General features: G+C 45.8%; 1 protein-coding gene and 1 long non-coding RNA gene across 2 annotated transcripts in view; one reads left to right on the top strand and one right to left on the bottom strand.

Annotated features, from left to right (window-relative positions):
- The window catches only part of KCNIP1 (potassium voltage-gated channel interacting protein 1), a 725629-nt gene that overhangs the window by 141163 nt on the left and 559096 nt on the right, over window positions 1–25370 (top strand). The window lies entirely within an intron of this gene.
- On the bottom strand, window positions 2810–4983 carry LOC142818657 (uncharacterized). Its single transcript, XR_012896236.1, has 3 exons — window positions 4807–4983; window positions 3561–3713; window positions 2810–3059 (listed from the first exon to the last, which is right to left on the bottom strand). It is a non-coding gene; the product is annotated as an uncharacterized LOC142818657 (long non-coding RNA).

Genomic DNA, 25370 nt, shown 5'->3' with positions numbered 1-25370 from the left:
CAGGTCCTGCCACGGTCGCCAAACTGTTACCCGGAGAGCTGGGGTAAACAATTGCTGTGCTATGGGCTATGCAATTTAATTAAAGCCTAAGGTGCCCTCCCACAGAAGCCAGATTCGGCCTGGTATCCTGTATCCTGTACGCTTGGTGGGCACCGGATCCTGTCCGAGTATCCGTAAGCGAGACAGTCCCAAAGTCTTAGTGGGAGCGGAAAAGGCTTCCCTTATTCCAGTTAAAGTCACTAGCAGTGGGTAGTCTTGTCAGACTGCAGGCTGGAACCTTGGCCTCCTCTGGGAAGACGATGACGCAGGGCAATGATGATTACAGATTCACACACGGGACATGAAGGGGGCCAAAGAACACGAATGCTCCTTGACAAGGGTATATAAACACCTCATGGCGGGAAAACCATGAAGAGAGCGGGGTGCAGAGAACTAGAGCTGGGTGCATAAGACTTGTGTGCCGTGTGCAAAGAATGGGTGCGCACGCAGGCAATTGGGCGGTTTGCACAGCCTTTGGTGCTGAGTGCACAGGTTTAGTGCTGGGTGCACAACCTTTCTTTACCTGTTTTTGGCGGGAAAAACTGCTCTGAGGGAAAAAGAACCCCTCAGACTCCATTTTGTATTATGCCCAGGCAACAAGGTAATGTAGGCAAGGCAAGGCATTGCCTTCCCAAAACGGCTTACATGGCCCAGCTGCCCACGAGGGGCTGGGGCCAAGATGAACAATTCCCCGGTGGCTGGGGACCACTGGGACCACGCTGTGTGAAAACCCAGCAGCCAGAGAAAGTCTGGGGCCACGAGGTGCAGCAGCCCCGGCTCTCAGCTGGGGTTGGGTGGGGCTTGGCTGGGAGACTGTTGAAGGGGCAGAGCTTTGGACTGAAGGGGCAAGTCTTCCCAGCTTGCCTTCCCTAGCTGGGCCATCAACCACCACCCATGTTTAAACCCTCAGCTGAATGGCATCTCTGGATAGTAGCTCTGGCAGTGCACATGTTAACGGAAGAATAAGCCCTGCAGCAACCATAATCGACAACACCGAGCACCCAATGTTCGGCCTGGGCCATGTCTCTGAATTTGATCCTGTGCAGTAAAGCCTCAGCCGGTGTTAATCAGCGCTGCCGTGCATCGAATCCCAGCAATCTGCAGCAGGGAAGGATGAGCACCAGAGCAGAACATTGGGAACGTGCTTACACCAGTATTGGCAGACACATGGATTCTTTTTTTCTCAAAAGCAGCAAAATTGAGAGCGGTCAAAAATCAGCCGTCACGGTCAGCGGTTGCTATGAATTCCATTGGCTAATGTAAGTAACGAGCAGGGTGGCCGCCAAAGAAAGAAGCCAGCAGGGTGGCCAATCATGAACAAGCCAGCAAAACCAAACTTCTCTGTTTCGTTCTGGGGTGTCTGTATGCGCATCATGGCTGTGATGCCAACAGGCGAGAGCTGCAAGTGCCAGCAGCCACGTTGGCAGGAGCTCTCCAGCACAGGGTAATCCCCACAGGGTCGTACGTGGGTGTAATTTGTCGCTGAGCATGGCTTAGCCACACTCCTGGGTGATGTTATATCGAGGCAAGTGGCAGTGCAGATGTAGCTTCAGTCCCAAGACTAGGCAGGGGAACAGAGTGGATAGCTGGCTGGGATGGGACAGAGTTTGCTCTGAGGTAAGGAGGATGGATGCAGAAACATCTTGGCTGTGTCTACACTGGCCTCTTATTCCGGAAAATCAGCCGCTTTTCCAGAATAACTTGCCAGCTGTCTACACTGGCCCCTTGAATTTCCGGAAAAACACTGACGATCTAATGTAAAATCGTCAGTGTTTTTCCAGAAAAACTATGCTGCTCCCATTCGGGCAAAAGTCCTTTTCCGGAAAGCTGTTCCGGAAAAGGGCCAGTGTAGACAGCCCAAATTTCTTTTCCACAAAAAAGCCCCGATCGCGAAAATGGCGATCGGGGCTTTTTTGCGGAAAAGCGCGTCTACATTGGCATGGACGATTTTCCGCAAAAAGTGCTTTTCCGGAAAAGCATCCTGCCAATGTAGACACACTTTTTCCGAAAATGCTTATAACGGAAAAGTTTTCCGTTTTAAGCATTTCCGGAAAAGGGTGCCAGTGTAGACGTAACCCGTCTGTGTTACCAAATGCAGATTTCTGCAGCTACGTTGCAATCAGAGGCACATGCCAGTGGAGGGCTGACTGGGGAGGAGTGGGGGGAGAGAATCGGCCAGCGGGGAGTGGGGCTGACCCGGGGGCACGCAGATCCTGGGGTGCTGCCCCTCCTGCACACGATCCCAGTGCAGCACAAGTGAGTCTGGCCCCGAGGATTCCATCCCACCTCGGCCCTGAGCCCCCCTTGCGTAGTTGCATACTGCCTGGCTGGTAGACACACTCACACTGTGTGAGCATGTCTACCAACCAGGCAGTTCGCAACTACGTACTGATACTCCTAATAACAAACTTACCTAATTAGAACATACCAGACATTTTATATGTCCGGTATTTTCTCAAGTTTTTTCCTGGACAAAACTCTCAAATACCGGACTGTCTGGTTCAAAACTGGACACCTGGCAACTCTGGCAGTGGCAGCTCCTGGGCCCTTTGAATCACCACCAGAGCTGAGTGCCCTCTAGACCTTTGCAGGGGGGGGAGGAGGGAAGCACAGTCTGGGTGGAACTTAGGGCCACCTGCCCCAACCCCGCCCTTTTTGCTTGATGCTTTCCCCCTCTGGGATCATAAAGCCAGGACCCCCTCACCCCCGCCTTGACCAAGTGCCATCTATGGAGGCATTTTTGCCTTACAAAAGTTCCCAGGAGCAGAGGGTGCCATAAGCTGAGCTTCACTTTCCCCCGGTGTGGAGAAATGGCGAGGTGCTCAGAACCCCCACTGCAGCTCTGGTAACCAGTAGTCAGCTGGATTCATCTTGCAACCAGACAGCGCACTCCGGTGGGGCAAGCAGACACAGTACACAACTGCACCGGTCCTTCTACGAACTGTGTCTTCACTCCCTCGCCCTCCGAGAAGTTGTGTGCCTGCCAGAGAACCGCTACTTGACTTCTCCTCTTCGACATTCTGTAAGTTGCAAATAAGGTTAATGGAATCAGATGCTCTCTCTCCGTCTCCTTTTTCCCTTTGCTTTCCAGTTCCGTCTGGCTCTCATGCACCTCTGAACTTTTCTTCCCTTCTGGTTCCTGATGTTTATTCTTTTTGACATAGCATGACCAGATTTCCCATTATTAAAGGGACAGTTCTGTATTTAAGCCCTCCTACAGATGTCCCTCTTTTTAAAAAAAATGGGCCAATTGTCCCATTTTTTTCTATGACTAGAATTCAGATGGTACCAGGGGCAGCAGACTGAATCGGTTCAAAATCTCTCTGAGGCTCTTGCCTTCTAAACCGGGGCTACAAAATCACCAGTAGGGAAGGAGAAAACTCCAACAAAGTTCTTCCCAGGTGTTTGGCTGGTGGGTTTTGCCAAAATACTCCTGGTCTGACTGACCCTGTGTTTGGGGTTGGGAAGGAATTTTCAGTGGGTCAGATTTGAAGAAACGTTGGGTGGACAAGGTTGCCTACCTCTGCAGCATGGGGCGTGGGTCACTTGCTGGTTTCGTCTAGTGTAAATGATAGATTCTCCATAACTTGACATCTTTAAATCATAATTTGAGGATGTCAGTAACTCAGAGACTGGGGCCCTGTTATAGGAGTGGGGGGATGAGGTTCTGTGGCCTGCAATGTACAGAAAGTCAGATCAGATGATCAAGATTAGTTCCTTCTGCCCTTCAGGCCTTTGTGATGTCGCTGCCACACCCACTCCTCCCTTGTAAAGCTCTGAAACCTGGTCTCGGACATGCCTAGCAGTCAGATTAGTGGCAGACTGCTCAAGCTGTGAGTCTAAAAGGGCTTGTTTGGGGAGGTGGTGGTGGTCAGAACAGGGCTCTGCTGCTCTTTAGGTCTTTGGCACTCTCCTGGGACACTCTAGACCCGATGCAGAAGTTAACACATTATGGAGGAAGGAGGCAGGTCAGGATCACTGGACCAGTGGGCATGCTGTGCAGATGAGTCCACTCCCATCCCCGGGGCTGAGACATGGTGCTCGGGGTAGAATATCTGATACATTGATCACAGAGCTTGAGAAAGGGATTGTCGCAATTGGTCTGTGTCCCTCTAGAGTGGGATGGTGCTCAGTGTCTGGGATGGTTCCATTCTTTCTGAACTCCTGATTCATGAACAGCTCATCGGGATGGAGGCAGACCCCTTACTCCTCGCTAACTTGAAAGCCCTTGGGCAGAAGAAGGGAGTGACTGGGAGGACACTTGCCCCACTCCTGGATCTCAGTGCAGGTGGGAGAGAAAAGTTGATTCCCTTCGGGTCTATCTGATTTTCTTGGAAGGAATATGACTCTTCTGTGAGCACCATCTCCTGAATCTCTCGGTGGGTTCGGGGGATTTGAGGCTCTCCCTGCCAAACCCAGCCAGGGCCCTGACTTGAAGCTTTTTCTCCTTCCCGTCCCTGAAGGAGGAAGGGCCCAACAAAGCCCTGCCGTTCCCTGCCCAAGGATGTGCCACTGGGGTGTGGGAAAGGAGGACAGACAGAAAAATGCATTTCCAGCCTCTCTGTTTCGCAAGCGTGAAGGTAAAATTGCCCCTGCCCCTCCTGAGTATGCTTGCCCCCAAGATGTATGGGAGCCTGTCTGTATCTGGGAACTCTGCCTTCAGGTACCCCAGCATGGCCAAGGTCAGACAAGATCTTGTGCAGGGCCATGGGTCACAGATGGGAAAATGGGAAAACTTCTCCTCCTTGCCAGTAGGCACCTACTCACTTTGCCAGTCCACATCAAGACTCAGAGCAGTGCAAGGGGTGAAAGGTCTCAGAAGATGACCCAAAGGAAGGCCCCAGTCATGGATCAGTCTCGGAGCACTATTCCGGCCCTGCCTCTGTGGGACGGCCTCCCACAAAGCCCTAAGGGGGGTGTCTGAGGCTGCCTCTGCCTTGCATTTCTGCCCTGCTTAGTTGATGTCAGGGTCTCTCTGTGAGGTCACCACCTTTCCCCAATAGGCTGAGATCCTGCAACAGGCCTTTGTGATGTCACTGCCACACCCACTCCATTGTAAAGCTGGTGTCCTGACTCTGGCCAGCCTCTTTGAATGTTTAAGTGGTTTCCCCGGGATCATTCCACTTCATGACAGTGGAGTTTGGGGACCAAGATGCCCTAAACTCCTCTCAGTGGTTCATTAATTAGTAGACATTTGTAGACTTTAAGACAAAAGGGACCATTAGAGCATTGAATCTGACCCCTACATATCCCAGCCCTCCTGTATAGCATAGTAGCTAAGTTTTGATCCAAGCACGCACCACAAAGGCATCCAGTCTTCATTGGAAGATATCGAGAAATGGAGAATCCACCACTTGCTTTGGGAGTTTGTTCCATTGGTGAATCATCCTCACTGGAAAATATTTGTGTCTTATTTCTAATAAGAATTTGTCTGTGTTCATCTTCTAGCCATTGGGCTTGTTCTACCTTTTCCTATGACATTAAACACTTAGACACATCAATGAAGTCACCCCTCAGCCTTCTTTTGTCTAAGCTAGTCAGACTGGGCTCCTTTCGAAAGTGCACAAGAAGGCATTTTTCTTCAGCCTTCAAAACACTTGGCTCTTTGCTGCCCCATCTCCAATTTTTTAACGTCTTTTAAAAATGTGGCCCCTAAACCAGGCTGCTGTATCCAATCTCAGTCTCATGGATGTCGTGTCACTTCCCTGCCCTACTCACTCCTCTGCTCGGATGTCTAATGCAGGCTTTAGTTCACCACGGCATTGCCCTGAGAGGTCGAGCGGAGCGGCTTGCCCAGCATGACCCTAAATCCTTCTGAAAGTCTCTGCTTGCCTGGCTACAGTTCCCCTTTACAAGGATGTGGCCTGCATGATTTGAGGCTAGGGTACCCTCTTGCATTTGTCTCTGTGAAAACCTGTTTTGTTTGCATGGGTCCAGCTTCCCACGGGATCCAGGTCACTCTACATCACTACCCTGACCTCGGCCTCTTTACCTCTCTGCTCATAATTTGTCACTTGCGCCTGTTACCAGCAGGGATTTCATATTTCCATCCAGTTCATAGCTAAGAACTGTTTAAATGGTTTTTAAGAGCCTCTTTAGACTGAAGCAATACTAAGGCTCATTAGCAGTTTGGGCGTTTGAGGGGGAAGGGAAGAAAGAAACCACCAAAGAGATTTACATTATACCCCTTTTTAAGGTCAGACTTTGAAATGTATGCTCCGTTTTTATCCAGGCAAAACTTTAGCTTTTTGAGGCTGTGACAAGTTTTGGCTGCAAAATGAGTGAGAGTCAGGATTTGGCTACCCATGTATTTTGTGATGTTGGAGACTGAAGAGCTATTCTTGATCCAGAACAGGCAGAGCGTAGGCAACCGTCGCAGCTCATAAGCCCCCCATGTATTTCCTCTCTGTCCAGGAGTGACTGCCTTTAGAGGTGAAGGGAATTGGTCTGTCTCCATAGCCTGTCCTTGGCCCACGTGTGGATATTGCCACTTAGTAACAGCTGGGTATGTGACGCCCTATGTGTTCTCTCACCAATTCAGTTGCAACAGCCACCGAACCAACGGTTTTCACTCATCAAACTTCAGGTGACAGGCTACCTTTTCCTTTGCCTGTCCCTTGAGTCTTTTCCTCCTTTACAAATTTCAGTTTTTTAAAATAACAGTTGTAAGTTCTCAACTGAAATTCCAGTAACAAGTAAAGAAATACACCCAGTCATGGGGGACTCAGAATTTCCCTTTGCATATGGTGACCATGTGAACGTTACAGCCTTGTGTCAGCTCTTGGCTTCTTGTTGCTCTGAGCTCCCCTGGAATATCACCAGGAAGTCAACAAATGTAAGGTCAGGCTGAGCAGTGACATACACAGTGGAATCCTGCCATAGCAATGGCCAAACCATTTTCATTTAAGTCTATGGTGATTCCTTGTTGTGGAAAACATTGCATGTCCTAATAGACATCAGAAGTTAATGCAGGTTGGAAAATCGAATACCTCATGTACTGATCTTAGTGAAACTCCCCTTTGGCATTGACAGTTTAAACCCAGGGCCTGTTTTTATAGATTAAGGGGAAAGTTGCTTCTCATTTCAACCACAGTTGAGATCGTAATACAAGTTGAACCTCTCTAATCTGACACTTTTTGGTCTGGCAACATCTGTGATCCAGCATGATTTTAGTTAGCCAGACGTCCACTTACTATGGGCTTGGCCAAGTTTCTGGCAGTCCCATAATGTTTGTTTACAGCCACCAGTCCTGGCTCTCAGAGTTCTGTGCTGTTTTTTAGCTCAAATTTTCTCTTAAAGGTCTTCTAAGAGCCCAGTAAGCAGTGGAAGTGTTGGTAATGCTGCTAGACAATATTAACCTCCAGTAGTTCGGCGAATTCTCTGGTTCATCCCCTGTCAGGTCCCAAGGGTGCCAGACTAGAGAGGTTCAACCTGTAATAAACATTTCTAAAGCTACACTAGTCCCCAGTGCACTCCACAAGCAGGTATTTGTGCCATTACATTTACCCAAGTAAGGATGAGACTAACCTATGATGGGATTGGCATCCTAATTCAAGAAAGCAGTCATGAATGTTGAGAATCCCTGCTGTTATTAATGGGGCTCACTATATATATTAATAATAAAACCCAGCTCGACTAGTTTCCTGAATCAGGGATGCAATTAACAGTTGAGATTTTTATCCGAACGTCGGCCATCATCTTCAGTAAATTGGCCTTTGCTCCACCAAACCACTAGTCACCATTGCAAAGAATAATTTAAACACTTCATTTGCCCTTTGCTGCAAACCACTAATTTGATTTAAGGCAAAGCAGCCATCTGTTGCATTTGAATGTACAATAATCTTACTGCAAACACAGGTCCAGTCTCCACGGCAATTGAGCTCAACGTTGTTGATTTATTAAGAGTTTACTTGGCTTGAATATTCTTGATAAATAGAAGGTAAATTAAAAAGTGATTCAATTAATTTGCAACACTAACATAAGTCACGGTAAAAATAATTATTAAAGAATAAAAAAGTACCCACTCGTTTCTGGCAGCATCATTAATTACAATACATCAACATGAATGTTAAATCACGGATTTAATCTTTGGGCTGGAGATGTGGCTACAACGGCTCTTTAAAAAAAATCTTTGGCAGTTACACAGAGCAAAAGCATTATTTTGTCCTATACTATATCTTAGCAGCAAAAGATTTTGCTGATCTATGCAGTGTGTAGATGTGTGTGTGTGTGTGTGTGTGTGTGTGTGTGTGTGTGTGTATATATATATATATATATATATATATTTAAAAAAGGTTTATCTTAGGGCCTGCCATCTGGAGGTCCAGAGGCCGTGGCTGCAGAAACCCATTATCCAGCCCACTAGCCCCTCTGCAGCTGGGGCTGTTCCACCCCAGGGCTGCTCACCACAGCCAGAGGTGACCAGTAAGGACAGTTAACCGGTAAGCATAGCAGTTATACTTATTTGCCAGGATGGACAGGAATGGTGTCCCTAGCCTCTGTTGGTCAGGAAATGGATGACAGGGGAGGGATCACTTGATGATTCCCTGTTTCTGTTCACTCCCTCTGGGGCATCTGGCATCAGCCACTGTCAGCCGACAGAATTCTGTGCTAGATGGACCTTTGGTTTGACCCATGTAAACTTCCTATGTAAACTTAATTCTTACTGGTGCGCTAACTGGTTAACCGTTTAACACCCCTATTTGCCATGTAGTGCTTTGTAAGGAGTTGAGAGAACTGAAAGAGGTTTTCCCTTTGTCTGTGAAGTTGTCTGTGACGGGAACCCCAGCGTACAACCTGTTCCAGGGTTACCACTGTGCCTCCTTAACTCTCCCGCCTCTGTCTCTTCATGCTTTGCTAGTTCCCAGCACTAGGTGGGGTCCTAGACCCAGCTAGACTGTACAAAGGTACCAAGAGCTTTTCATGAATCATACAGAGAAAGGCACCCAGGCAGTTGCCCCAAGCTGCCCAGAATTGCATCCCAAAGCTGTACAGAAGCCTGGCCTGTCCCCCTTTAGAATTCATTTTGCCTCGGTGTGGAGAGGACTTGTACTAGCTTTTGGTCCGGAGCTGAGGTTTCCCAAGCATTTCAAACAACCCCCCCCCCCCCCCACTTTAGATCAAATATGAAATATGCATTAACTGCAGAAAGATTTTAAGGGGTGCAAAGTGGCAGACATAAAAGGACAGAGCCCGTTACCTCAGGCAGGGGCCCTTTGCCTGCCGCTAGCGAATTTACAGCGTTTTCCCGTAAGTCATACCGCATAATCTCGTAACATTGTACACACGAATGCTTTGAACAGAACAATGTGTTTCTGTAGCAAAAACAAACAACAGGACTGTGTGACAATTTTCTTCCACTATTTGATCTGAGGAAGTGGGTCTGGCCCACGAAAGCTCATCACCTATTAAACCATCTTGTTAGTCTTTAAAGTGCTACACAGTCCTGTTTTTTGTTTCAGCTGCACCAGACTAACACGGCTACATTTCTACCACTTTTCCGTAGCAAGGCTTTCATGGCATGCTTTGTATTGGGTATCACAATTATATATGAATGATGAATATAGGGGCTACAGGGTGCCACTCTTAGGTCCAGTGAGTCACAGCTGCCACTGGCAAGAAACCTGTTGGTATTTTCTTTTCATAACTCTTTCTTGCGCCCTCTGTAGACAGGACATGGGTAGCCAAAGGGACTTCAAAGATGGACTGTGTGTTCCCAGTCTGCAGGCCAGCATCAAAAGAGTGAAAGTCTTGCTCCAGATGATCTGCGTTAGGGTACAAACACAAAATGAAGAGTTTGATCTCCCGGTCTGTCAGTGTATCACTTTGGAAGAGCACAACACTCTTTTCATATCATGGTTAAGACCAATAAATACAGGGATGCAAAGAAAATGAAGCGAAATAGATTGCATGTCTCCATTACTGGCATTAGAAATGGATGATTTGGTCTATCGCCTGTTCAATTTACTCTCAAGCAATGTGCACACCTGGCTACAACCCCTAACAACCAGAGAGTGCTGTCTTGCAGAAAGGAAACTTAGACACACATATTGAGAAGTAACATGACTTACTCATGCCCTGGTCAGTTTTCTGTCCCATTGGGATCTGTTTAGCTTTTGATGTTTTTGTTTGCCCAAAGGTTACAAATGCCCGTGCTAAGTCTGTGACTGCACTGTTGCTTCCTTCAAGCATGCGAGGAGCTGGATGTAGCCTGCTGTGCATGTTATATCAATTTTTAATTGTCACTGTAAAAATATTTGCTTTGAGCAGCTTTGAATGAGCTTCAGCCTCTGGGAAAGTGCCACTCTTCATTCTAATGAGGAGAGAAATCGTCTGATTAAATCAAGCTCCCCATAGTGTGCAACCACTTAAATAAATGTTTCATGTGGTCTGTATGATGCTTTTAAAATGTAACAGCTGCTTATGTAACCATTACATGGGAAATAAATAACTGAGGTTATGAGCATCAGCACATCATTTCTTCTTGCATTTTTACAATGAATGATCCCATAAAAGTCACCTCTTGTTCCCAGAATGCACATATGGAAAAGAGTTCCAGGCCATGTATGCAGTGGGGAATGTAGAGCAATCTGAATCCATTCACAACTGTTTTGTACGCAGAATGCACAGGCTGCTTGAGATTTTGTGTGGAGAATTGTGAACAGAATGTGAATTGTCCATCTTGTTTATGGTTTTGATTCCAGGTTAGAAGTTGCTTCATTGAGGGGAATGCAGTTAATTAGAGAATAAAGGTTGTTGGTTTTGTTTTCTGGTTTTTTTTTACATTTCATCTATGAGGCCACTTTAAAGGAATCTGTGCTGATCTGAATGGCCTACAGGAAAAAAAATCACCTCAGACAAGAGAATTGTAAAGCAGTAATAAAAATACATCTCACTGATCCATTGATATGGACTGGGCAATGATGTAATCTCTGGGGACTTGGAATTCAATGATCAGTCCAACAGAAAATGTAAATTAGCTAATGTCTCAAGGGATGTACACTTTGCTCTTTATAGTGATATTTTAACATGTATGCCATGAGGAGGCTGTGTGGTACAGTGTAAATATGGAGAGCTGGGCTCTATTTCCAGTCCTGCCACAGACTTGCTTTTTGGCATTGGGTGGGTCATTTAACTTCTTTGTGCCTTTGATTCCCCATCTGTGAAATATGAATAGTGCACCTTCCCCCTCCCCGAAAAAGCTTTGAAAGTTTCAGATGTCAAATGCTATGTAAGAGTTGTGATGTTATTAGAGTTAGTAAAAAATACTCCCCCCCCCCCCCCTCCATTTTTGCTAGAAATTTGGGGGGAAATAGGTTTCATTTAGAAAAACTTTTTTTTTCTCTTCACCAAAAAATTAAAACCAACCACAAAGTACTTTCAATTTTTGATAATCATTTTGAATCAAAGTTTTCCATTTTCAATATGGATGCCCCAGAATGTCCCCTGGCCGGCAAACAGTTTTGTATGTGTTCGTCGGTGGGACTCCTCATGGTCGCAACATTTAAGCTCTTGCGGGATTGGGGCCAAAGGCATAGCTGATCCCCAGTCTTTGGGCCCATGGATCCCTTCCTTCCAAAGAGATGATGACGAGGGAACCCAGCACGGAACTCTCCTAGTGAGTTTTCCCTGTCTCTGAGTTTTTAAAGGATGGTTTAGTGCTTATTCTAGAATTTTAACTTTCGTGCACTGCCCAAGAACAGTCAGTTTCTAAATCGGGAGAGACTCTTCCCTGGTTGAGAGAGGAAGGACTGAGCCGTGTGCTGCTTAACGAACTCTGACACTGGAGACATTAGGTGGTTTGATTGTTGTCGTGGTAGATGCATGGTTGTCCCATTCATTCTGCTTCACCCAAAGTACCGGCTGCATGCCATGAGTTCTGCCTCACGCAGCAGGTACATGCTGTCTTTTGGGCTCATGGAAACCTGCCTCTTTGCAGACAAATAGAGGAGCAATCTAGGGGTATGTCTAGACTACATGCCTCTGCTGATAGAGGCATGTAGATTAGGCTACTCGACATAGTCAATGAAGTGGGGATTTAAATAATCCCCGCTTCATTAAAATAAACATGGCCGCCATTCTGTGCCAACGATCAGCTGATCTGGCACAGTGCGGCAGTCTAGACTTGGATCTGTCAGCTGGGGAAGCCTTTGCTGACCAATCCCTTATGCCTCGTGAAACGAGGTTTACAGGATCAGTCGGCAAAGGCTTCCCCAGCCGACAGATCCGTGTCTAGACTGCCGTGCTGTGCTGAATCAGCTGATCATCGGCACAGTGTGGTGGCCATGTTTATTTTAATGAAGCAGGGATTATTTAAATCCCCGCTTCACTGACTATGTTGGGTAGCCTAATCTACATGCCTCTGTCGGCAGAGGCATGTAGTCTAGACATTCCCAGGTGGCTGCAGGAGGAGAATGGGATTTAGGCCATACCATTCTTCTTAGACATGTGGGGTGGGATTTTCAAAATCACTGTTACTGATTAAATAAGTGACACAACTCCTGTTGCCATCAAGGGGGAGCAGTTAGACCAACACACAACACTCGGAAAATTCCACTCTCTGTTACTCCCGTTGGTTTGGTTAGCTTCTGTCTGTGATTCATTTGATGTTTCATATCATAGCTGGAAAAGGAGACTCATCGGTGGATATCATAATCCCTCCCACTCTTTCTTGGTATGACTAGTATTGGTATCTCTTGAGCAAAACAAATAAACTGAAGTGGTTTCAATATGGAAGACTTAAAGCTGTGCCAGCAGCTACTAACAATGCAAAACATGGACTCATCACACGTGTTATGTTGGAGTAAGCATAACAGTCATTTGATATGCTGGGCGTAGAGTGCCAAAGCCATAATTGCTAGCAGGCTGCACTAATCACATTTTTAGAATTCACTCTTTACTCTAGATAATCCATTGCCTCCAATGAAAATGTTCAGGTACTTACATAAATCTGCTCACACCAGATAATAAAAATGTCGTAATTGCGTCTAGTTGTGCAGAAACATTTTCCTCTGCAATGTCTTTGTAAGCCATTAAGTGATATTAGCATTTCCCCCTGAGCAACACAGACTGACCGGGATGACTCAGGTTTTAAAAGTCTGAGAGCTAGTCAGTCACTGGCTAAAGACTCTTGTCTGAAGGCAGCTCACAGGAGCACACTATAAGGCCTGTGGCTAGCTATAAATATAAGAAACCCCTGATATTTCTTTAGCCTTGGCAATATGTAATGTATTTTAGTGTTGTGAAAAGTGCCAGATATAGATTATTAATTTCTCAGGGTGTTCACTGATCAGCCTGTGCACCAAGAATACAGGGGAAAACAAAGCCTTTGTTCACCCTGTTTGAGCCTGCAAGACTGAATAATATTTGTATAGCTTTGTGCTTAAGGGTATTCAACTACTGTTCGTGGAGCCTCAAAAATGCAAAATTTCATCTCTGACGTTCCGTAAATCAGTCTCTCTCTCTCTCTCTCTCTTACATACTTACATGACCCCCATTACTATGGTATCTGAGCATCGCACCATCTTCAATGGAGTTAACCTCACAACACCTCTGAGAAGATTCAATTAGATGAGAGAAGGATTTGATTTTTATTGGTAAATGTTGATTCCCCTGGCGACATGGAAACTAACGACAAATATTTCCATCAAGAATCATGAAAATTTAGTAACCAGAATAAAAAAAATGGTGCCTGAGAATTCATTTGTGAGATGTAAGGATATTTGCTTTGTATATTTGACAGGTGACTTTGAGAATTTGTGTCTTCAGTTAACTTTTTGAATTGCAGCATCTACTGTAACTAAATCAGCCACCCCTCCATTGCCTGATCCCTTTGAGTCATTGAGGTAACGGCCACCTTTGCACCCCATTAATCAGTGGGCCTGCCTAGAGGTCCGAAGGAGGAACTGAGACCCATGTTGCTAGGTGGTGCACAAAGGAAGTATAAAGACACTTCCTTCCTCAAAGCACATAGCACTCATTGGTGGAAATCTCCATAGTGGGAAGTTTCTTTTTCCATTTGGAGGTCAGTTTGCAGAAGTGACCTGATCTATGTCTTCAAAGGTGCTTCAGAAACTTTAGATTACAATTGTATCTGCAGAGGTCTCATGAGAGAAGTAGTCCCGCTCTGTATCATGTGTATAGAAGGGCTATTAGGATGAGTCATGGATTAGAAACCAACCTTATGAGGGTAGACCGAAAGAGCTTGGCTTGTTTAGCTGAACCAAAGCAAAGCTGAGGGGAGATGGGATTGCTCTCTGCAAATATATCAGAGGGATAAATACCATGGAGGTAGAGGAGTTATTTAAACACCAACGTGAACACAATAACAAATGGATAAAACATGGCTATTGACCGGTGTAGGCTCAAAATTAGCCAGAAAGTTTCAAAGCATCACAAGACTGACATCCTGGCACAGCCTTCCAAAGGAGCAGTGAGGAGCAAAAAACCTAACTGGTTTCAAGACTGAGCTTTATAAGTTTAGGGGGAAGATGTTATGATGAGATTGCCTATGATGGTATAACTGCCGCTGGGAGGCTTTGAACCTGGGATCTCTGGAGCTTAGTGTAGGGGCCTCTACAGCTATAAAGTCAGCTGGCTCTCAGCTTAGGCTGTAGAGGTCTCTTGTTTGTATCTCTTGCTGTAAGTGTTCTAAGTGCCGCTACATGGGACAGTGAACCACACTAGGTATGTGGGTTACAATGGCATTTGGCCCATTGGTGATGGCCAGTAGCATCAATCCCCAACTGCTGGAGACTGGGCTAGTCAGGGCTCTGAGTTACTACAGAGAATTCTTTCCCGGGTATCTGCCTGGTGGGTCTTGCCCACATGCTCATGGTCTAACTGATCATCATATTTGGGGGACTCTGGGGGTTTTGTGCTTTCCCCTGCACTGTGAGGCCTGGTCACCTGCAGGTTTAAACTAGTGTAAATGGTAGATTCTCCGAAACTTGAAGTCTTTAAATCATGATTTGAAAACTTCAGTAATTCAGCCAGAGGTTGGGGGGGGGGGGGGGGGGGAGAATCTATTATAGGAGTGGATGAAATTCTGTGGCCTTCAGTAGGCAAGAGGTCAGACTAATCAGTGAGTCCTTTCTTGCAATTCTTAGACCTGTGGTTTCTAGCCAGCACCAGACACAGAATGACTGAAGTCCTGCATGGAAGTTTGTCTGCAGCATTTCCAAGGAGGACTGAAAGCAGAACTGCCAGATCTCTCTCTTCTTAAAAAAAGTGTTCCCCCCCCCCCCCCCCCATAGATTTCCAGCCAGGCCTTGCAGACTCCAAAGGTGCAGAGAACTCAGAGAAGCCCCAGTGAAAAAGCTCATTTTTTGAAAGTTTATCTGAATCTAACTCCAGGTCTGAACCTTTTCAGGTTCATTCATCTCTTTGGGGAGCTTCTTTTGGGCTCAACCGTGCCTTTCACTAACAAAGTGGTCCAGCGACCCAGCACCCACCGCCAGTGACAGTCTGTATACGCTGCTCCATGTGGAGACTGCCTGAGAGGAATGTTCTTTGAAGTGGCTACCACACTTCTGTTTTGCAGGCACAAACTACATATTCCCTCCCTCTCCCTGCATGCCCTTTCCTATTCCCCGTCAATCTGGGGGCATCTAGCACTGAAGAGTCCCTGGATTCTTGGAGTGCAGGAATTTTAAGGCTAGACCAAGCCTGCAACCTGTGCAGATGGACAAAGGTCTTTGTGCCAGAGCTTAACACCCCACTCCCATGAAGCCATGCAGAGCTAGCCAGGACCTGGTCTTGGAAGGATATTTCAGTTATTTTTGTGTGTTCCTGGTACACGCAGTTTGATAGCTATAAGAAAGTTTTCAAAACCCCTATAGTTATAAACCAGATAACACTGCACTCTACTGTCTGTACACTGCATCTGTAGAGTTATGATAAATGTCTGACATTTATGTACAAAAAGAAGTGGTCTCTGCCTTTGAACGGGGGGAATCTTGTGCAAAAAATGGAACACCTCAAATCAGCAGACACATGTGAAAGGTAAGGTCATGGAAGGCACTTCAGCAGCTATTACTTTATAGATCTGTTGAGGGAAATCTTCAGCACAAGATTCAGTTTCTATTCAGCCCTCACCTAGACACACTCAGTATCTTCCATAGAATCTTCTGGGAATTAAACAAATGGGCCAGCTCATTTTCTGAATTGAATAGGAAGCTAAATGTGACATGTGAAAAACAAAAGGGGAGTAAACATAAAGGTGACACAAACTATGTCACTATAATGTAATAAAGAAATAAGCAGTTTAAAACAGCCAGTAAGTTACTGTGTAAAGAAAAACTCTAAACTTTAAAAAAAAGTTTCTAAAGGAAGGGAAATTACCCGTATCTGACAATCAAATAATCACACAATGTGATAAGGCAAAATTTCAGTACAATGTATATGGCTACACCAGACCAACTTCATTGTTCATATGCTGCCCATGATGGCTGCTCGGAACTCAGAGTTGCTTGTTTCAAACCCACAGGCTTCTGTCTCTTGAGCTAATAAAAAACCCTTAATTATTCTTGCCACATTGAGGCCAATGATATGAAAGTAAGCAGGGTGGAATTCACTCTACAGAATGATTTGTAGTACAGGCAGTCCCCGGGTTACATGGATCCGACTTACATCGGATCCCTACTTACAAACGGGGTGAGGCAACCCCGAATTAGCTGCTTCCCCCCAGCAGACCAGGGAGACGCTAAGCTAGCGCCCCCCCCCCCCAGCAGACCAGGGAGACACGGAGCGGCTTTTCTCAGCAGACACCTCAGCTTGAGAATAAAGGACTGAAGGAAGTGAGGTGTGGGAGAATAAAACTGAGCTCTGGAGAAATGTTTGGCTAGAGTTTACCCTACAATATGTACCAGTTCTGACTTACATACAAATTCAACTTAAGAACAAACCTACAGACCCTATCTTGTACGTAACCCGGGGACTGCCTGTTTATGTATCTGTTGCCCCTTCAACAGTGTGTATTACAAGGCTGATATCTGTCTGATTTACAGAGGATGTGAGTCAGCATCCAGCCAAACAGTCTGGCCTTTTAGCTCAAGATATAGAGATTTGTAGTTTCATCTTTGTTTTTCCGTGTTTCAAACCCTAGTATTTCAGCCAAGACGGTAGCCATCACATATGCACATTTGTCATTCATTATAATATCTTTTCCAGGCTTTGTGTAAACCCTACGAAGGTCTTAGAGACTTCTCATACCGTCTCCTGTTTTGCTAACATGTTAACAAAGGTCTCAGTTATAGCATGTCACTCACCAAAGTCCGTGTTTCGCCAACTAACTTGATACACTTGAGCCTTCAGGTTGAATGGATTGATGCAAAGCACTGCAATATTTGGTTGGGTATCTGGACAAACTGGAAGCTGATATAGAACGGATAATTCCTTTCTGTTAGAGAGGATACCATGTTGTATACTCTAGGACAATAAGAACGCCAGTTCCTACAGATTTTCTTCAGAACTTGTCAAGCACATTCCCCTCAAGCCACTAAGTAAACAGAAGGATAACGTGCCTGCAATTTCTGGTAAATCCTGTGAGTAATGACATATTTTAAACCCAACTATTTCTTGCCCACTACATGTGTATGCAGAAGAGGACCTGTGAGTGTGTGTGTGTGTGTGTGTGTGTGTGTGTGTGTGTGTGTGTGTTCATCCACACCCACAGCACCGTCTCCTCTATCATTTCAGATCCTCCACAAAAATCTGAAACCCATGCAGGGATGGAGAAGTGAAGACTGAGGGTATGTCTAGACTACATGGCTCTGTCGCCAGAGCCATGTAGATTAGTTTACTAGACATACCCAAATGAAGCAGCAATTTAAATAATCGTCACTTCATTTACATTAAAATGGCTGCCACGCTGAGCCGATCAGCTGTTTGTCGGCTCAGCGCACTAGTCTGGACGCTCCGCGGTCGACATCAAAGGCATTTGTCAACCACCCTGGTAAACGTCATCGCACGAGGCATAACGGGGCGGTCGACAAATGCCTTTGATGTCGACCGCGGAGCGTCCAGGCTAGTGCACATGTTCCACTTCCTAATGCCCCGTAGACTGTCCGGGTACACTAACACCAGTGACAGTGGAGTCAGTTAATGAGCAGGGGGACTTTCTACTGCCCCCGACTCTGCACAAAGGGGTCCCTCCTAGGATTTCTTTGATACATTGATACACCCAAGTTACATATCCCACTCCTGGAGTGGTTAGTTGCCAAACCTCCACCTTGTGCCTGATGTTTCAAACAAAAATGTCCCCATTTGTTATTCTGCCCTCCCATCCTTCCCTTCTCAGGATTGGTGTGCTCTGGTAGAGGAATATGATTATATGACTAGCACACGGGAATGTATGTGTTTTAATAACACGTGCCATATCTTTGCCAGGTCTCAGAGGGGTAGCTGTGTTAGTCTGTAACTTAGTCCCATGGTACCTTAGAGACTAACGTAAATAGATAGATAGTATTATGAGCTTTCATGGGCAAACCCACTTCCTCAGATGAGCAGAGTAGAGAGGAAGTGGGTTTTGCCCAAGAAAGCTCATGATACTATGTATATATATTTTTGTTAGTCTCTAAGGGTATGTCTACACTACCCCGCTAGTTCGAACTAGCGGGGTAATGTATGCATACCGCACTTGCTAATGAAGCCCGGGATTTGAATTTCCCGGGCTTCATTAGCATAAGCGGGGAGCCGCCATTTTTAAATCCCCGCTGCTTCGAACCCCGTGCAGCGCGGCTACACGGGGCTCGAACTAGGTAGTTTGGACTAGGTTCCTATTCCGAACTACCGTTACTCCTCGTGAAATGAGGTGTACCGGGGTAGTTCGGAATAGGCACCCTAGTCCGAACTACCTAGTTTGAGCCCCGTGTAGCCGCGCTGCACGGGGTTCGAAGCAGCGGGGATTTAAAAATGGCGGCTCCCCGCTTATGCTAATGAAGCCCGGGAAATTCAAATCCCGGGCTTCATTAGCAAGTGCGGTATGCATACATTACCCTCCTAGTTCGAACTAGGAGGGTAGTGTAGACATACCCAAAGGTGCTACAGGACGATGCATTGTTTTTAAAGTTACATACCTTTGTCAAGTTCATATATCAGACAGTGAACTTGTAAGTACGTATTTGCTTTATGACGGAGCCTGACTTCGGGTCATAGCACGGCCTGGCTTTGCAGAGTGCGAGTTAAGCCTTGCACCAGGCCTATTGCTGCAGGCGGTCTGTCTGCTACAGCCAGCAGCACTAACAATGATCACTGCATTTTGCCTGCGTTTCAAACAGCCACAGAGCCGTACATTCTTGTAAGAAAACTGTTTCACACACCTTTGCCATGCCACTATACATGTGATTATTGTGAAACTGCCATAAGATGGTCTCTCTTTAAATCATTTCAACAGTGCTGAGGTAGACTGTTCGATATTATGCAGCCCACACATTAATTGACAGAATCCCTATAGTTGCTCCCTTTAATCAAATTTTGTTTTGTAAGTCATTGGCTTAATTCTTAGTTGAAAACCTTTGACAAACATCTTCACCTGTAAAGATATACCGTCTCCTAGGTGGATATGGTAAGATGTGAAAGATCTATGCAGCAAAAACCAATTATAATCTGCTATGTAATTAACATCTTTGATTTAGCCCTGTCTGGTGAGTTGCTCTGAACAATACCACAGGCATGCAGCAGAGTGCAGCAGTGTTTCATGTGTACAACATGATTTCTGGCTCCTACCCAGTAGAATGCAGTACAGCCTTGAATCACCTGCCAAGTCTCAGGCTAGAACACACACGAGAGAAATCAGACTGGCAAAATAACACTCCGGAAGAGGCGAGTAGGGTTGCCAGGTGTCCAATATTGACCGGGACAGTCCGGTATTTTTGCCTCCTATCTGGTAAAAAAAAAAAAAATTCCAGGAGTCGAAAATCTCGGTTGCTTACCTGGTTCCGCAGGGAAGCTGTCTGGCCCGGAGCAGGAAGATAAGATGGAGAATGGCCACCTGGAGCCTGTTAGGGCCAAAGAGCCTCAAAAGCATTTCTTAAAGGGGGCCATGATGGTTGTATTTATATATTTATTTATTGGGATCCTTTTTTGGTTTGTTTTTTTGTTTGTTTTGCTCAACAGAATTTTTTTCTCATTTTTTTTTGGGGGGGGGGAGGCGGGGGTGTTCAGTATTTTTGATTAAACCATCTGGCAACCCTAGAAGTGAGGCTATGTTCACTGGTGAAAGCATCCACATGGGCTGCTGCCCTTTGAAGACCTGGTGATGACTTCCAGATTTACAAAGGCCAGAGTCTCTTGACAATCCCTCACTGCCTTGCATGAGACAGCAGGTACCTTGGGGATCAGACGAAGGACGCTGGGTCCTTCGTTTGGTCCTTGGAAGAACCTGGCCTTGCCAAAGGCTTAGGGAAGAGGTATTCTAGAAAGCTGACTCCAACATTTGGAGTTCATTTGAAAAAGAAAATCAAGGCAGCCTGATAAGGTTTATAGATTGGGGAGGGAGAGAGAACATTCTGCATACTGAAGCCTGTCTACGTTTTCTCGCTTAACGTGGGAGCTCTAGAATTTTTTTAGGGGTCAATGGGAATAAGGTGTCTATGCTGCCCATTCCCACCCTCTGTCTTTTCTCTATGCCCCAACTCCCTTGCTTCTCTTCACACAGCTCCACTTTTCCCCTTTTATTCCAAATCTTCCTGCCACTATTCAGTGTGGGTCCCTCTCTCTCCTCTTCTCCCCCTTTTGGCCCCATAGTTGTCTATGTGGCCCCCTCCAGGCTAGTTTCAGGTGAGACCAGGAGAATGGCCTGGTAACATGACTCTGCTGAAGTGGCCTCTCTCGGACACATTCTGTCAGAAGATGTGGGTTAGTGAGGATTTGACACCCTACTCCAGGGGTGGGCAATAATTTTTCATGGGGGCCACTCCAAGATTTTGGAAAGTGGTCGAGGGCTGCACTCTTCCATGGTATTAATGGATGAGGTGCGGGATCTGGGGTGGAAGTTGGGTGCAGAAGGGAGACTGGAGACTGGGAGGGCATTTGGGTGAAGGAGGTGGTTGTGACCTAGGGCAGGGAACTGGCATGCAGGGTTTTGGGATGTGACTAGGGCAAGAGAGGATTGTGATCTTGGGCAGGAGATTGAGGTGCCAGATCTGGGACGGGGTATGGGTGCATGCGGAGTATGGGGGCAGGAGTGGGGGGCAGAAGGGTGAGACACGGATAGGCTGGGGTGCCAGAGGCAGGTTCTAGTCAGGAGACTTGCCTGCCTGCCTGCAGAGCTAAAGGCTTGCAGAGCTTAATATATTTATGCCGGCTCGGCCGTGTGCTTGGGTGAGTAACTGAGCAGGAGGGTTGAGCTTCTTGGCTGCCTGTTATTCAAACCGGCATCTCCCATTGGCCAGTTTCTGTCCAGAAACTGGCCAATGGAATTGTGCTGGGGGCAGGAGCAGCATTTGAATCTTCCCCTCTCCCCTCTGGACTCATAAAGAGAAAGCACCCGGATTTCTGAATGGTGTGGGGGACTGTGTGGCAAGCAGGGGAGCCTGCCTTGGACTCCCCACTGCCTCCATGGCCAGATCTGGTGGCTTGGGTCCTATTTTTCCCAGGTCTGCCCTACTCCCACACAGTAGGACACTTGTGCTACACAGTGTGCAGAGTTTTGTCTGTCTGTGCCCCATCCTTCTGAAGCGTCAGGCATTAGCCCTGGTAGGCCTACATGGGCTCGCTGTTTGATCCCGCATGGGAAATCACATACTTGGCAACAGTGTAACTGGGTTCTTAAGTTATCCAGACCCCTTAACCCACTCCCAGTCAGCCTATTCCTGTCTATTCTCCAAAGCGGCAGGTTTATCAAGGGGTCACGCTACTTATAGGCAAGCTACACAGACATCTGACTGGTGCCATCCTGTAACAGCACTTACATAAATTTGGTCCAGCTTCCCATCTGCTATGCAAGCATGGAAAGAGCTTCATTGTTATGCCCCTTAGCCCTGGTCAGGAGTGGAGGAGGGGGAGTTGCCCTGCCAGACCTTTTGAAAAGAAAACCTGGTTTTTGTAAGTGACAGCTTGATCGGATTCCTGGGGGCCCTGTCGAGTTTATAAACCGTTTGTGGGTGCAGAGGTTTTTAGGACTGGCCTAAGGAGCTGGCTTCCTGCTTCAACAAATGCATGTCAGAGGCAGTTTTCCTAATGTACTTTCCTAAGACAATAAACTGTAGAGACCCGAGGTGCCTTTGATATGCCTGATGGAATCTCAGATATTTGTGACCCTGTAAAATTTGCAGAAAACGTTGTGCATTGACTCGATATTTCTTGAACCAGGTGTACCACTTTTTAAATATGTACCCATTTTACAGACAGTAAACACAGCTCTGAGGCTATTGCATGTGGGCTAATGAACGTACTGCTCACCTGCCCATGTGAGGCTGGACAAAGCCATGCACCACTATGATAGGACATGCTAAGAGATGTCCAGCCCACCAATTCTGACTCTAGACCTGCATTTACACACCCCAAAGAACAGAAGTATTAGAATCTGGGATTTTGATTGGTAGGCAGCTGGAGCAGGGTTTGGAGTTTTTTAATCCTACAGAAACACAAAGAAGAGTGTGGATGGTTGGATCCACAGTGTGGGTTGGGATCCAGTTCTCTTTTTAATGTGGATTTATATTTTGAGCCGTCTACTGCCAGAAATTAGGGCAGAACTGAAAAGTAAAAGAATGGGAGAGAAAAGAGAGGAAGGGGAAGAAAGAACAACATCTAGGTTTCTGTCCATGACAAATGAATCAAACATTTCTGAAAAGCTAAGCCAAACATTTTTTAAATCTGTCCAAGCTCCTTCTTCTCTGAAATGTTACTGATCCTCAGCTGCTAGATCAATCAAGTCACTGTGCCAAGTTTCTCTCTTAAGCCCCATTTCTGATCTTGCCGCTTCAACTGAATGCTGAGTTTTGTGAATACTCCAATGGCAAGCGCTACATGGAATGTGTTCTTCAATTTATCGTTTTGTAGATCTTGTGGTTTTTTAATCATTTTATCCACATAGGGTATGTCTACACTACGGGAAAAAGTCAAATTAAGCTACGTAACTTCAGCTATGTTAGTTGAGTAGCTGAAGTCAAAGTACCTTAACTTGGCTTTTGGCACTGTCTACGCTGTAGGAAGTCGAAGGAAGAACACTTTTCCTTCAGCTTCCCTTACTCCTTGTGAAAGCCAGGTTACCAGCATCGACTGGAGTGTCCCTCTCATGTCAAATCTGCTGTCTTAACTAGACCCGCTAATTTGAATGCTGGAAGACCGACAGCGGCAGCTTCGATCTTCCTCTGTAGTGTAGACATACCCATAGAAAGTGTGTTTAATTGAATCAAACGAATGTGTTCATTCATTAAAGAAAAGCCATTGTACATTTCACCTTTCTCTTGAAAATATTTTTGGTTTATTACATTTCCTGGTATCCCCTCTCATTAATATAGGCAACAAAATTCTGATTAATTTTGTAAGGGCCCCTGGGTGACCGAAAAAAGAGGTCCAAGGAATGGAAGAGCAGTTGATACAGTAGTGTACAGTGTATTAAGCAGAACAGTTTATGCTGGAGTTTCATTAAATGACCTTCAAAGAAATATCTATGGGTAGAAAGTACAGTTGGCTTCTGCAGGGTTACGTGATTGCACACACACTGTTGCATAAGCTAAAAATATTTTTCAACCTTTTTTTTTATTTTTTCATCCTTCAGGTTTGAAACACTAGTTTTTTGGAGATTGTATCATTGCATGTACCTGCCTAAACAATCATTTGGCTAGTTTTCTGGTGAGTGTCAGTGCTTAAATGGTGAAGCTCGCTATTAGCCAAGTTAAACCTACAGGAAGGTTTGGGGGGAAAACAGTGATGGATTGGTGCAGTACCTGTATAAGACTGGTTATAAGATGACTAAATTATCCAACAATAGGAGCCTTTGATTAAACGCTCCTATCCTGGTAGCCTTTTTTATCTTAGCCTTGTGTTCTTTTTCCTTCAAGAGTGTTCTTAGCACACACAACATTTTAAAGTGAAGTAGCTTTGATGGCATATTACCCTGCTAAGATGTGAGGTAACTCAGCTGTTCGCCTGAATTAGATTGTAGTCTGATTAAAAAAAGGGGGGGGGGGGATAGGCTTTCTGAGGTTGAAGAACGAGTCCAATGTGAGTGTGCAGCTGAATACAAGGCTCTGAAGTCTAAAACCTATGACTGGGGACAGGAAATAGGTGAATTCTTGTTATTGCCTATGTGGAAACTGGCATTGCCAATCATAATGAACCTTAGGGACAGCATGGCCCTGGGTGGAAGGTCCGTTAGCTGTAGGAAATTAGCAAGGACTGCTTCTGGAGATGTATTTCACTAGGAGGGTGGTGAAGCACTAGAATGGGTTATAGAGAGAGGTGATGGAATCTCCATCCCTAGAGGTTTTTAAGTCTCGGCTTGACAAAGTCCTAGTTGGGTTGATTTAGTTGGGATTGGTCCTGCCTTGGGCAGGGAGCTGACTTGATGACCTTTGAGGCCTCTTCCAGCTCTTCACCTTCCCTTTGCAGGTCAGATGGAGACATTCAATTGCTTTTGTTTCTAAGATGAGACACTATCTGCATAGTTAATACCTAGAGGGTGCAAGTAGATGTCAGTCAATTGTATGTAGCATAGTTTCTCAATTTTGTAGGATTAATGAAACTTGGTTCACATCAGTGTTATCAATCCCAAGTATGCAAAAAGTATGAGGCAGTCTCCAAAATCATGGGATTAGCTTAAATGCAACTGTTTTTCTTTTAAACAATAATACATTTGTGGTTCTTTCCCTTTTGTTCTGTGATGGTATGAGCCTGTGGGGGCAGTCAGATCACACTTCCAAGTTTTTCTCTGCAATTAGGAGGGTAGAAATGAACTTTAAAAAAATAAAAAAGGGAAGTTCGTGTGATGGGTTGACTCCATGAGCTCCATCCAGTTGGCATCACTGTAAAAATAGTTTCCTCTGAGATGCTCTTCACATTAGCTGTTGGTATTGGTGATGCGGAGCAAGGTAAGGAGTCTCCAGCCAAAACCCGCTGGAGGTGCCGCTGGTCTGCGTTGACGGCTGCTCTTCTTGCATTGGCATTAAGAGTTGGAAATTGTTTTCTGTTGCCTTTCTAGTTGTAGTGGTGGGTAGAGATTAGGGGAATTGGGAGTGGTCTCTGTGTCTCGTTGTTGGACGGTGTCTACCATCATGATGTCTTATTGGCCTTAGAAAGTGCCTTTTTTCCCCAACACTACTCAGACTTGGGCTTGTGAGGATTCAGAGTGGTTCTCTAAGATCATACAAATTCCTCTCTATCCCGTC

Source organism: Pelodiscus sinensis, chromosome 17 (assembly GCF_049634645.1).
Source record: "Pelodiscus sinensis isolate JC-2024 chromosome 17, ASM4963464v1, whole genome shotgun sequence".
Classification (NCBI taxonomy): domain Eukaryota; kingdom Metazoa; phylum Chordata; order Testudines; family Trionychidae; genus Pelodiscus; species Pelodiscus sinensis.
This window is presented reverse-complemented; position numbering and strand designations above follow the sequence as displayed.